Genomic DNA, 13260 nt, shown 5'->3' on the forward strand with positions numbered 1-13260 from the left:
GCGCCGATCTAGAGTGACCACGACTGAGAACATTGTTCCATTTGGTGTTGATGTCGGAGAAGGTACCGTTGCCTATCTGTTGCACCCACGAGTGCCGCAGACGACCAGGAGGTCTCCGCCATCCCTCAGGGGGTCGTCTCTCGCTTTTCCTAGCAATTGCTGCAGTTAGAGCACCATGGGCCGGACAGCTTCTGACAGGCGTGCAGCATGACCAGAAAGTGCGAGTCGTCTCCTTGTTATTGTTTTTGTGATTGACTCAAGCCCCGTGCGAGCCTGGATCTCGCTGTTTCTGATGAAGTCAAACCAACGGACACGGGGAATCTGGCATTGGCATCGCATGTGAAAGGACTCCAGAAGCTCAGTGGTTCACGACAGCAAGGCCCAAGTCTCCGAGCCGTACAATAACATTGGCATAACGCAGGTCTGATAAAATCGGATCTTAGTCCTGAGTCTTATGTTCTGCCTCCGCCGGAGTTTATCCAGGGACCTCATTGCCGAGGCTGCCAGCGCTATTCTCTGCAGGATGTCCGGGAGCGCCCTCCCATCTGTGTGCTGAACGCTGCCGAGGTACACGAACTCACTGACAGTGTTTACGTCTAGATCCGGAGGGATTGCGTCGGCTCCTAGATTCTGCAGCTTGGTTTTTTTTCCAGGAGATCTGAAGCCCAAGACAGGAGGCCTCAGAATCACGCTGTTCCAATGAGATTATTAGATGCGACATCCAAGAGTGCAACATCGTCGGTAGTCCAGGTCGGTGAAGTGGTACTCCGGGACAGTGACCCCATTACATTGGACAATACGCTGAAGGATCCAGTCCATGGCCCTGCAGAAGAGTGCGGGAGACAAGACGCAACCTTGTCGAACATCTCAGTGACATCAGTGAGTTGTGTCCTCATTGCCCATAGGGCCCCATTCTGTTCAATATATTTACCAACGACCTGATAGAGGGGCTGCACAGCAAAATTTCAATATTTGCAGATGACACAGAATTATACAATATCATCAATGCAATGGAGGACAATGTACAGCTACAAACGGACCGAGATAAGCCGGGGGCTTGGGCAGAAAAATGGCAAATGAAGTTCAATGTTGATAAATGTAAGGTTCTGCACATGGGCAGGAGAAACGGATGTGACCAATATACACTAAATGGGGTACTGCTAGGGAAAAGTGATATGGAAAAAGACCTGGGGGTACAAGTGGACTGTAGACTAAACTGGAGTAACCAATGCCAATCAGCTGCTGTAAAGGCAAATCACGTTTTGGGATGCATTAAAAGAGGTATAGGGGCGAGGGGCGAGAACATTATCCTCCCACTATATAAGGCACTTGTCAGGCCCCACATGGAATACTGCGCACAGTTCTGGACACCGGTGCTCAGGAAAGATGTTACGGTATTGGAGGAGGTTCAAAGAAGAGCGACTAATCTAATACATGGAATGACGGGACTGGAATACCCCGAGAGGCACCAAAACTGGGATTATTCACCACAGAGAAAAGACGGCTAAGGGGCGACCAAATAACCATGTATAAATACATGAGGGGACAATACAAGGATCTCTCCCAGGATCTGTTTACACCCAGGACTGCGACGGTAACAAGAGGACATCCGCTACGCTTAGAAGAATGCAGGTTTCATTCATAGAAAAGGGTTCTTTACTGTTGGAGCAGTGAGACTGTGGAACTCTCTGCCTGAGGATGTGGTGATGGCAAAATCCTTAGAGGAGTTTAAAAGGGGACTTGATGTCTTTCTAGAGCAGAAGGATATTACAGGATATAAATCTTAGGTTATTTGTTAATCCGGGTATACAGGCAGGTAGGAACTATTAGGGGTTGATCCAGGGATTAGTCTGATTGCCATTAGGGAGTCGGGAAGGAATTTTTTCCCCAAAAGGGCTAATTGGCTCCTGCCTCTTGGGGTTTTTTGCCTTCCTCTGGATCAACAAAACAGGAGGCTAACAGGCTGGACTAGATGGACATTGTCTTCTTTCAGCCTTACGAACTATGTTACTATGTTACAATGTTACATTCTTGCCATCCACTCCACGCCAGTCTTATCGATAAAAGCCCCATTTATTACCACATTCTCTGGTCGTCTCGCCGCACACCTGTCAGCCTCAGGTTAATGGGATTCTGGAAAGGATGTGCAAGATCAGAAGCGCTGATTACCTGCTTTGCATATGGGAAATTGAGGTAATAAAAAATTAGCGCCGGGGATCAATGATGTTACGACTTTTATAGAGGGTAATTAGCAAATTGCGTCCAATTTGAAAAATGAGGCCAAGGTTAACGATACATTTCCACCTTAAATAAAGGAACAGTACGAGCTGTAATGTAGGGTAAGGCAAATCGTCCTTGTGTGTGACGTCTGTTCTAATTCTACTCCTTCTATGCAGAAAACAGTTACTGGTGACCCCTGCTTAGGGGTGCTACTACCACACCTCTTATGGTGCTATGACACAAGCGTTAGCGGCCACCACCAATGCTCACAATTTACCGCAAATTACTGTGTTGAAGTTGCAAGTACAGACGCAGCCTTACAATAGGTAAATTGCGAGCATTAACGACTTCCGCTAATATTCATTTAATAGGACCCTTGGGGGTGTTACCTAAACTAGGGGGAGTGACTTCCAATTTGGAATGACTTCTGACCTCTTATACTCCATAGAGGTGAGTTTGGGCCCTTCAGGCACCAGAGCCCAGGCTCAGCTGCTCCTCTATCTTCAGCTTCCTTAGGGGTCATCACTCAACTTTCCCTGAGTGGCAAACTTAGTTACTTATATGCAAATACACAAGTATCTCCTGTACTGCTGTGCAATACTGCCGTTGTGGAATCAAAATCTCTCCAGCCTTGATAGTTTGTTACAGTGTATCAGTGCAGTTAAAGGGCAGGAATGGTGGGAAATATGGAAATAAGCCATGATCACCTTCTTTTAAGTATTCTCCCCTCTCTCATTCAACACAGGATGACTCTGATCACAGAAGAAGCTGTGGTGGTCTTCTGCCATTCATTGTGCACATGACTGTTCACCCCATTGTATGCTTCTGTGGCACATGCCGTTCAGGACAAAATCACCACTGAAGAACACTCTAAAAAAAAATGCTCTTGCTCAGCTGATCAATCAGATTACCGAGCAGCAGACCCGGCTGGATAACTACTGATGACCCATCCTGAGGAAAGGTCATAAATGATATTTGTGCCTGGGAAACCCCTTAAACTGTGCTTTATGCTGTAATAGCCTAACTTTCATTGTAAGATATATACTGTATCAATATCTAGAATTGATGCTGGTGGTTTGAAGATTGAGTTTAGAAGGAGAGGGAACAGCCCAGTGACTCAGCTCTATCAGTTAGCCAATCAGCTGAGGAGAGGAGCAAAAGTTCCATAAATTCATGCAGCGTTCCAGACGTTGGAGAAGAGCAGATAGATGTGTAGTGAAAACTGAGCAAGTCAGCTGGTTTAGGAGTTAGATACTCACTTGACTTTTGGAGGATTCAAGGTGCTTAGTGCAGGTTGCAGATATTCTGATTACTGATGAAAACCCCAGATGACCAGTACAGATTAAATAGAGAGGCAGCAGCACTGACAGCTACCACCTTCAGGACGGGAGGTTGGAGACTGGCATTATAAAGAACTTTACCCGTCATCATCTGGAGGCTGAATCAACGTGAGTTAACTGTTACTCTCTTTCACTGGGGGAGGCGACACTACACCAAGGCATGACACCAGAGAGCATTGACCAGCATCTCACCATCAACGGTAGTATTGCTGGGTGGGAGACAACTAGCCCCCTAAACATCACCTCCCGCTCTCTCACAGTGAAACTTTACATGATGGGAATCATGAACACTACATGATTAATTTCAGCATTTCCTGGATTGTTTCTGGTACTACTCATTTAGGAACTTTGTATATTCATCATCAGCCGTAGTACTGAGTCAGAACTGAACCCCACATTTCTCACATCCAGTAATGAGATATTTTAGATCAGATGTCACTTCCTCTTTTCCAATCATATCGCTGTGGAGGAGATGGTTCTAGCAATCGTGAAAAACTTCACCCAAAATGATTCTCAATTTCCCAAGAATATTCTCTTAAAGGGGCCCGTCAACATTAAAGGTGTTCTAAAAGCAAACAGATGTCTGTTAGAGCGTAATAAACACAGAACATGATAATACGTTGTGAAGGGAGTTTTGGATCCCCAGACTGCATTGTGGTGAAGCAGGACAGTGTGTTGTGTAATGGTACGGTGATGACAGATGGAGACGCAAGCAGCAAACATTTTTAATCTTTCTACTAAACATTACACTACGTTGTCACATTTCCTGCACGCAATAAGGATTATGACAGTCTGATGTGACTGAGGGAACATCATCCCTGCAAGGGACTGTGACACGCTGTCAGACAGATTAGTTGGGGCACCAGTGTTGTATTCAGCTGCTGCTGACTGAGTAGCTCTGGTTGGTCAGAACAATTCCTGACATCCTCCTTTGACCCCTTTTGGCGACGAGTTGTTTCCTCTGCAGGATCCCCCTTTGATGTTTCACTTGATTTCGCCATTCTCTGTATTCTCTAGTCTAGCACCAATGACTCAAGTTGCTCCGATCGCTGGATTTTCCCATCTAATGTGGATTCACACTGAAACTGATCCACAGAAAACTTGTCACGTGATTTTATGCCGCACTCCGGGGTCACGGGGAGAATCTCCATAAAAGTAAGCCAGTAAACCATTAAAGGGCCGCGGGCTCTAATAAAGGGGTCATTCACTGTATCAGTCACAGTAAGGTAGAATCTTGCTGTTCCCCATATATAAGGAAGCGTCGGACAAGCTGCAGTAATCCCCGGTGAATGTGCTGCGGGCGCAGTCTTTATGTGTGGTTGCTAGGTGTAGTGTTAGCTGACACGTTCTTGTATGCTGAACTGTATAGAAAGTATCATTTACTGTTTACTTTCTCATTGATTGTAAACGAGATATCAGCAGAGATAACCTGGGAGCGCGATAACCTGGGAGCGCGATAACCTGGGAGCGCGATAACCTGGGAGCGCGATAATCTGGGAGCGCGGCCCACGGGGAGACTCAAGCTTCCAGGATGCAGAGCCCATAGCCGGCCACGGGCCCACCTCCAGTCGTGGCACATTGTACTACAGCGGTTCTTGGTTTAGGGGAAACTATGTAGGCACCATAAAGCGGCACACGGAGTGCCTACAGGTCAGTGTTCAGATTGCTTTATGATTCCATTGAACCTTTCCCAGATTGCCAAAAACAGTATTCAAGTGGAAGCCATTGACTCTCGAGTGACGGAGGGAGCGCTCTTTGCTGCCCCCACAGAAGTGGTTTAGCGGCCTGCTGCTCCACTCCGCCATGGACTTAGATCATGCCCCCTTATATCATGTGGCTGGGGCATATAAGGGAAGAACCCTTTGAGTGCTGGATTAAAGAGTCCTCCACTCCCTTCTGTCACCACTGCGCCATCATGCAGCATCAAACCTGCATTTACATCACTTTTGCCATAGTGGGCAGCAGAGGCGTAACGTGAAGCTTCTGGGCCCCGATGCAAAACCTGTAACAGGCCCCCAACTATAATGCTTTATTCAAAGTACTGGGCTCCCTATATAGAAGGAGAAAGCTTATGGGCCCGCAAAAGGCCTATTTAGACCCAATGATTCTCGCTCAGAATTCGCTCAAAGCCGTCTTTTGAGTGAGAATCGCTGGGTCTAAACGCGCAGCCATCGTGCAGTTTTCATTAACGATTCGCTCATCATTGTCTTTCATCAAACTGAAAGCTGTATACAGAAGACAAGCGGTCCAGCTGTCTTCTGTATTCCCTCCTCGTAGGTGTATACCAGCTGTGTGCTCCATGAACACAGCAGGAGTATGCAGAAGACAGCGCTCCAGCTGTCTTCTGCATACCCCGCTCGGAGCTCTCAGCAGTATATCAGATGAGTGCTCCGTGAACACAGCAGAAGTATGCAGAAGGCAGTGCTCCAGCTGTGTTCTGCATACCCCCGCTCAGAGTTCACAGCTATATACCAGCTGAGTGCTCCAAGAAGACAACAGCTATATACAGAAGACAAGTGGCCCCGTTTGTCTTCTGCATACCCCACTTGGACCGCTCTGAGAAGACAACAGCTATGTCTTCTGCATACTATTCATACTTTCACTTATGCAAAGTGAACGCTCAAAACTGTCACTCAAACTGCCATTTGAGGGAATTTGGGGGGATTATCTTGCCATGTAAATACACTAGATGATTATCGCTCAAAAGATGTATTTTGAGAGAATTTTGAGTAATAATCTTTGTGTCTAAATGGGCCTCAAGGCTCTTGGGCCTGGGTGCAACCGCATCCTCTGCATCCCCTATAGATACGCCCTAGGTGGGCAGGATGACACAAGTGGTAGCAGGTAGATAGCACCAGCAATCAAACCCCTGAGGACTATCGTGCATTGTCAGGATGGCAATGGAAAAAGAAGGGGGGCATGTAGAGTGGTGGAAGGACTGCCCCTCAGTCCTTCCACATAAGTGCTTCAGCGGCTGCCGCTGCTCTGACCAGCCACTGAGCTTAGTGGAGCAGAAGAGTGGAAAAGTGCTCTGAGTGCTGAGTTAAAAAGGAGGCCTCTGCCTCTATCTGTCATTATCATACCATCATCCAACCTTCAATTTACAGGTCTAATGAGTCAAACGAAGATTAAAGGCTGACTTACATGCAAAGACAATCTTTCAAATGATTGAAAGATTGACAGTTTTAGTGATCATTGTGCATAACCTCCATTAGCAGTTTATTACCTTCATTTGCATGTAAATGAGCCTCCCACAGCTGTTTGCAAAATCCAAGCATGTAGTCCGGACTTTGCACTCAGCTGCATTGTCTTGGCACAGGCTGCTGAGGCTTGTCAGCTGAATACAATGTAATCAGCTGCTCCCATGCAGAACACAGCATGTGGTCTGTGTTATCTCTCTCCGGCTAAACAATGGATTTTAAGCTCACCTACAATTCATCGTTCAGCTGAAGACTGGAAGATGGAAGCGTTTACACGCAATGGATATAGCTCAAAAGCCATCGCTTGAACAAATTTTGAGCGATAATTGTTGCGTGTAAAGGGCCTTAAGGTGCAAACATTGGTTACCATTTGATCAAGTTTTCATTAGTTGCATTTTTTTTGGGAGGACAGAATATTGTAGTCAAATAAACTATTCTGTTCTGCATAAGTGAAGGGAAACTTACTGTTTTAGTAATGAAAGCCTATGGTTCCATCCAAGGTTACATCTGGTTGCCGCTTTCAGTGATTCAGACAAGAACTCCGGGACACAAAGTCTTCGTGTACACCAGAACGCAGTGTGAACCCAGCCGTATATGATAGGTGCTGTGGCCATATGTTCATGCTATACCGGTCCTTACGCTGGAATAATGCATCTCTGTTTTCCCAATCCTAATGTGATTGGTTGTGCCCCTTCCAATATGGCGCTGTAGAAGTACAGCTCCAGACATCGATGGGGGAAAAAATGGCGGTGGCCCGTGAAGCGTGAGGCTCAGGAATGAGCTGAGGGGGGATATTTAAGAGGAGTTCCTTCCCATCAAATAGTCCGTGGGTAGTCTGTATGCCCGGTGACCAGTAGGGTCCCAGTGTTGAGGTGAGTCACGGAAGAAAGCCGCCGCGGAGATAAAAATGGGAGCTGAAGCTGGATACCACAGACATCCCTCCTAGGTGTTACTACCCAATGCTGGACCCCCGCAGACTACACTAAGTCCTACCGCTACCCCTTCATTACAGACAGTCCATCAATGGCGTACTATGAGGGAAAGTCACCATTATGAGTGACTGATATTAACAAGCAAGCATAGTGCCTCTCATCAGAGAAGAGTGTGGAAATCTGAGGAGCGGCTGGAACTGCTCCCCGATTGCGCTGTATCATAGTTGTGCAACGATTAAGTCACGGCGCCACTTACGTATCGCTGATAGATGAGAACCGTGTAAATATCCATTTTGGCCGCTGTTCAGCAAAGACCGTAATTGTAATGGAAACTTCCTTAACTTGCGGCACTTTGTTATTGCGCGACTTTATCCTCACCTCTCGGGCTTGTCTGACAACATTGCTGCTAAATCCTTCTTTTCACTCGTTCTTATCTGTGGAGATCACACGAAAAATACACAAACACTCACGGAAGCTCAGCGAGGCTTTTCACATCGCTACACCCAGACGCGATGACTGGCGCGGAGTCCACGGTTCACACATGGCAGCCAACACATCGTCATTCAGTTCTTGCTGGAATTAAGAGATGCAAACCAGAACAGTATAAACATGCCCGGTGGGGTCACTCCATCGCCTCACGTATAGTCATATGACACATACATGTATATTGCATGTTACCCCCTGTGGTTGCTTCTGTGTCCTCACTGTGTTGCGGATCGTCTTTCTGTTGCTCAGTCATTACATTTTCTAGTGTCAAGGAAACAATGAGAAATACTTTGAAGACAAGAACCTGAACAACAAGGTGCAGGAAGAAGTGCCCCCTCGGGTCAGGTGACCTTGTTACATGAATACTGTAGATTCTTGAATCTTGCAAAAGTGTTGACTGTGACTAATTACTGGTAAGGATTTCTTACGAGGGTCTCAAATAGTGGCCACCGAGTACTCAAGATCAGTGGCATATCAATAGGGATCGCAGGGGTTGCAGTTGCATCCGGGCACATAAGCTAGGCAGGTCCAAGGGCCCCCCCTTACCACTGACATCACTGGGCTTTGTTCAGAGGCATCGCAGGTTATATATCCTCTTTTACAACTTATGACTTGGAATGAATGTAATAAACAATAACATATAAGTCTTCCATAGATGGCACTTCCCACTGTGGAAGACTCACATGAACCTACAAATGACAATGTGGTGCCTTCGTCCTATCACTGAAGATAGCCCCTGAGCTGTCGTATGTTGGAAATCTCTCAGTCTATGTTAGGACCAGTGGATGTGTAAGGGGAACACAAGGTGACCGGGCTCAGGATGCTCCCTACAGACCAGCAGTAGAGAGGACCGTCTGAGCAGACTGTTAGGAGGTGTTGGGATCAGTGGATGTGTGAGGGCACACAAGGCGACCGGGCTCAGGACGCCCCCTACAGACCACCAGTAGAGAGGAGCGTCTGACCAGACTGTTAGGGGGTGTTGGGACCAGTGGATGAGGGCACACAAGGCGACCGGGCTCAGGACGCCCCCTACAGACCACCAGTAGAGAAGACCGCCTGAGCAGACTGTTTGGAGGTGTTGGGACCAGTGGATGTGTGAGGGCACACAAGGTGATCGGGTTCAGGACGCCCCCTACAGACCAGCAGTAGAGAGGAGTGTCTGACCAGACTGTTAGGAGGTGTTGAGGCCAGTGGATGTGTGAGGGCACACAAGGCAACCAGGCTCAGGACGCCACCTACAGACTACCAGTAGAGAAGACCGTCTGACCAGACTGGTAGGAGGTATTGGGACCAGTGGATGTGTGAGGGTACACAAGGTGACCGGGCTCAGAAGGCGCCCGACAGACTACCAGTGGTAAGGAGAGTCTGACCAGACTGTTAGGAGGCGTTGTGATCAGTGGATGTTGTAGAAAATAGTGCACACAGCAGCAACTGGAGGCCACCAAGGTCTCCTGGTGAATATACGCCTATATCATAAGGCAAGGAGGGAAAATGCAGAGCCCAGTTGTAAGGTCCGGATCAAGACCAGTAATTCATCCAAGGAAAGATAAGTAGTCCAGGCAGCATAAGATGTAGCAAACTTGTATTCTTTATTTCTCCATAAAAGAAACACCAGCGACGTTTCAACCCATTATTAGGCCTTAATTATGCTTGGAGGTGTTGGCACTAGTGGCTGTGTGAGGGCACACAAGGTGACCAGGATCAGGACCGCAGACAGACCACCAGAGGAGAGGAGGTGTTGGGACCAGTGGATGTGTGAGGGCACACAAGGTGACCAGGCTAAGGATCACCCGACAGACCAACAGTAGAGAGGACCGTCTGACCAGACTGTTAGGAGGTGTTGGGATCAGTGGAAGGGGGCACACAAGGTGACCGGGCTCAGGACGCCCCCAACAGACCACCAGTAGAGAGGAGCGTCTGAAGAGACTGTTAGGAGGTGTTGGGACCAGTGGATGGGGGCACACAAGGCGTCTGGGTTCAGGACGCCCCCAACAGACCACCAGTAGAGAGGAGCGTCTGAAGAGACTGTTAGGAGGTGTTGGGACCAGTGGATGTGTGAGTTCACAAGGTGACCGGGCTCGGGACCCCCGACATACCACCAGTAGAGAGGAGCGTCTGACGAGACTGTTAGGAGGTGTTGGGACCAGTTGATGTGTGAGGGCACACAAGGTGACCGGGCTCAGGATACCCCTACAGACCACCAGTAGAGAGTAGCGTCTGAAGAGACTGTTAGGAGGTGTTGGGACCAGTGGATGTGTGAGTTCACAAGGTGACCGGGCTCGGGACCCCCGACATACCACCAGTAGAGAGGAGCGTCTGACGAGACTGTTAGGAGGTGTTGGGAGCAGTGGATGTGTGAGAGCACACAAGGTGACCGGGCTCAAGACGCCCCCTACGGACCACCAGTAGAGAGGAGCGTCTGGTCGTCCAACAAGCACCAGCAGCTACAACTGTTTCGTTGTCCGCCCTCCATAGACAGGGGGCGCCATTGTTACACCCCTGTGTCTGTCAGAACCATTTCCAGGCTCTTGGCTGAAGGACATTTGGTCTTGCGACCCCAATTACATGTACGGCCTCTGACCCCCACTGTCGCCCCCATTACATGTACAGCCTCTGACCCCCACCGTCGCCCCCATTACATGTACAGCCTCTGACCCCCACCGTCGCCCCCATTACATGTACGGCCTCTGACCCCCACCGTCGCCCCCATTACATGTACGGCCTCTGTCCCCCACCATCGCCCCCATTACATGTACGGCCTCTGACCCCCACCGTCGCCCCCATTACATGTATGGCCTCTGACCCCCACCTTCGCCCCCCATTACATGTACGGTCTCTGACCCCCACCGTCGCCCCCATTACATGTACGGCCTCTGACCCCCACCGTCGCCCCCATTACATGTACGGCCTCTGACCCCCACCGTCGCCCCCATTACATGTACGGCCTCTGACCCCCACCGTCACCTCAGTTTGCAATGATGTTGTGAACAATGTAACTGGACACTATATTCAGCGTGAGGATTCCAGCATGCCAGTCTCTACTGACGGGTATAAGACCCCGTGGGAGCAGTGGCTCCTGCAGACGTCAATCCTTTTTATTTGTCTTCTAGGACAATATTTGTGTTAGCGGTGGCGACCTTTCTTCTCGTGACTCATGTGCGCTCATAAAACCGTAAGGCACAATGGAAGGAATCTACAAAATCAGGAATAGACATGTTCATTAAAAATGGCCGCTCGTCACATACGCCGGCTCTTTTGTTCGGTTGATTTCACTAGCTTGTAAGTGATGGATCACTTGTCAGCAATGTAAACAGCCAAACAATATGTAGGAAGGACACCTGTGTACAATATACAATGCCACGTAAGATGGCAGAGGCAATGTAGAGGCTGTCTCTATTTACTTCCGGGAGCCGTTGTCTAAATATTCAAATGAAACTTGTCTGGGATTAAAAAGTACATTTGAGCATAGCTAATTTATGGTTTTTTTAAATGAAACCCCACCCATGAGTACAGGCCACACCCCCTGCTTAAGTGTCTCCATTAATAGTGCTTTCATGACAACCCTGTAGGCAGAGCTGGCAGAGTGCCCCCATGAACAAAGCCAGTCCAATCCCCGTGTAAAAAGTGTCAAAACAGTTCACATATAGCTCCCAGTATACGATGCTACATATGACAGCGGATGCCGCCTCCATTTACCTCCTGAAGCCATTATCTTAATATTCAAATCCTACTTGTCTGGTATCGAGGAGTATGCTTTGCACACAACTATTTCTCTTTCTTTCTATTTTTTTTGAACATTCAGTTTTTATTAAAAAGTTTTTACAAAATAATTGTAGCAGTCGTAATGAAAAAAATAACATAACGTCATTGACTAGGTAATCGCAGAGTCTCTTACAGAGAGGTTGAAATATGTAAAGGCTAATTTACACGCAAATTACAATCTTTCAAACGATTGATAGACTGACAGTTCTAGCGACCATTTTGCATAAAATGCTAATGGACACTAATGTCCATTAGCACTTTATCAGCTTCATTTGCATGTAAATGAGCCTCCAGCAGCTGTTTGCGAATCCCAGCATGTGGACTGGACTTTGCACACAGCTGCATTGTCTTGGCATAGGCTCCTGAGGGCTGTCAGATGAATACAATGTAATCAGCTGCTCCCATGGAGAACACAGCATGCAGTCCTTGCTATCTCTCTCCGACTTAACAATGGATTTTATGCTTACCTAAAAATCATCGTTCAACCAAAGAGTGAAAAATGGAAGCGTTTGCATGCAACGATAATCACTCAAAAGCCATCATTTGAACGAATTTTGAGCGATAAACGTTGCATGTATATGGGGCTTAACTTAAACATAAAAAAACTGTAAACCTTTGGATCAAGTCATCAGTCTAGTATATGAGAAGAGTAATTACAGCAAGTAAGATTTTGGCATGTAACAAAAATTGCTTTGGATCCAGATTTCCTAACTTTTCGTGAATTTTCTTTTCTTATTTGATGCGCAAAGATGCATGTATAGAATTACCATTCCAGAACTGTGTGATAGAGATTGTGGTAGCTATCAGAGGGGTGCGCATATTATGGGGTAGCTGATCAGAACCGAAGTTTCAGAGCGCCACAGCTGGATTCGGGGGTGTCAGTATACCACAGAGATTGGAGTCCACAAACCTGAAATGTACGGACAGAACCACCACAAGTGCATTAGAGTTCCCTCTGATGAGCCACGCCTCCGACAGTTATCAGAGTAGCGGGAGGATATTTCGTGGAGTTCCTGGGGAGTGAGGTACCATCGGGATAATATTTTGCATAACTTTTCCAAATGATTTGTACATCTGGATATTGATGAAATGGAAGAAGAACTATTTAACCGTTACTGTTCATCCGTTATTGGGATTTGTAAATCTACCTCCCATTTCTTATTTATGGAGGCTAACGGATCTTGTGTGTAGGATATTAAGACTTGGTCACACAACTAAATTGTTGGATCCTTGTCCTTGAGTGGAATTCAACCTGGCTTCTAACTTTGAGGGGACATTGACTCTAGTGTGTGTGGGGGGATTTATTGTTATTCTATCTAT

General features: G+C 47.4%; 1 protein-coding gene and 1 long non-coding RNA gene across 2 annotated transcripts in view; one reads left to right on the forward strand and one right to left on the reverse strand.

The window, feature by feature from the left end:
• The window catches only part of LOC136589657 (P2Y purinoceptor 2-like), a 36976-nt gene that overhangs the window by 8050 nt on the left and 15666 nt on the right, over positions 1-13260 (forward strand). The window lies entirely within an intron of this gene.
• On the reverse strand, positions 3849-8409 carry LOC136615005 (uncharacterized). Its single transcript, XR_010790968.1, has 3 exons — positions 8353-8409; positions 8163-8265; positions 3849-4125 (listed from the first exon to the last, which is right to left on the reverse strand). It is a non-coding gene; the product is annotated as an uncharacterized lncRNA (long non-coding RNA).

The sequence above is a fragment of the Eleutherodactylus coqui genome, chromosome 1 (assembly GCF_035609145.1).
Source record: "Eleutherodactylus coqui strain aEleCoq1 chromosome 1, aEleCoq1.hap1, whole genome shotgun sequence".
Taxonomy (NCBI): Eukaryota; Metazoa; Chordata; class Amphibia; order Anura; family Eleutherodactylidae; genus Eleutherodactylus; species Eleutherodactylus coqui.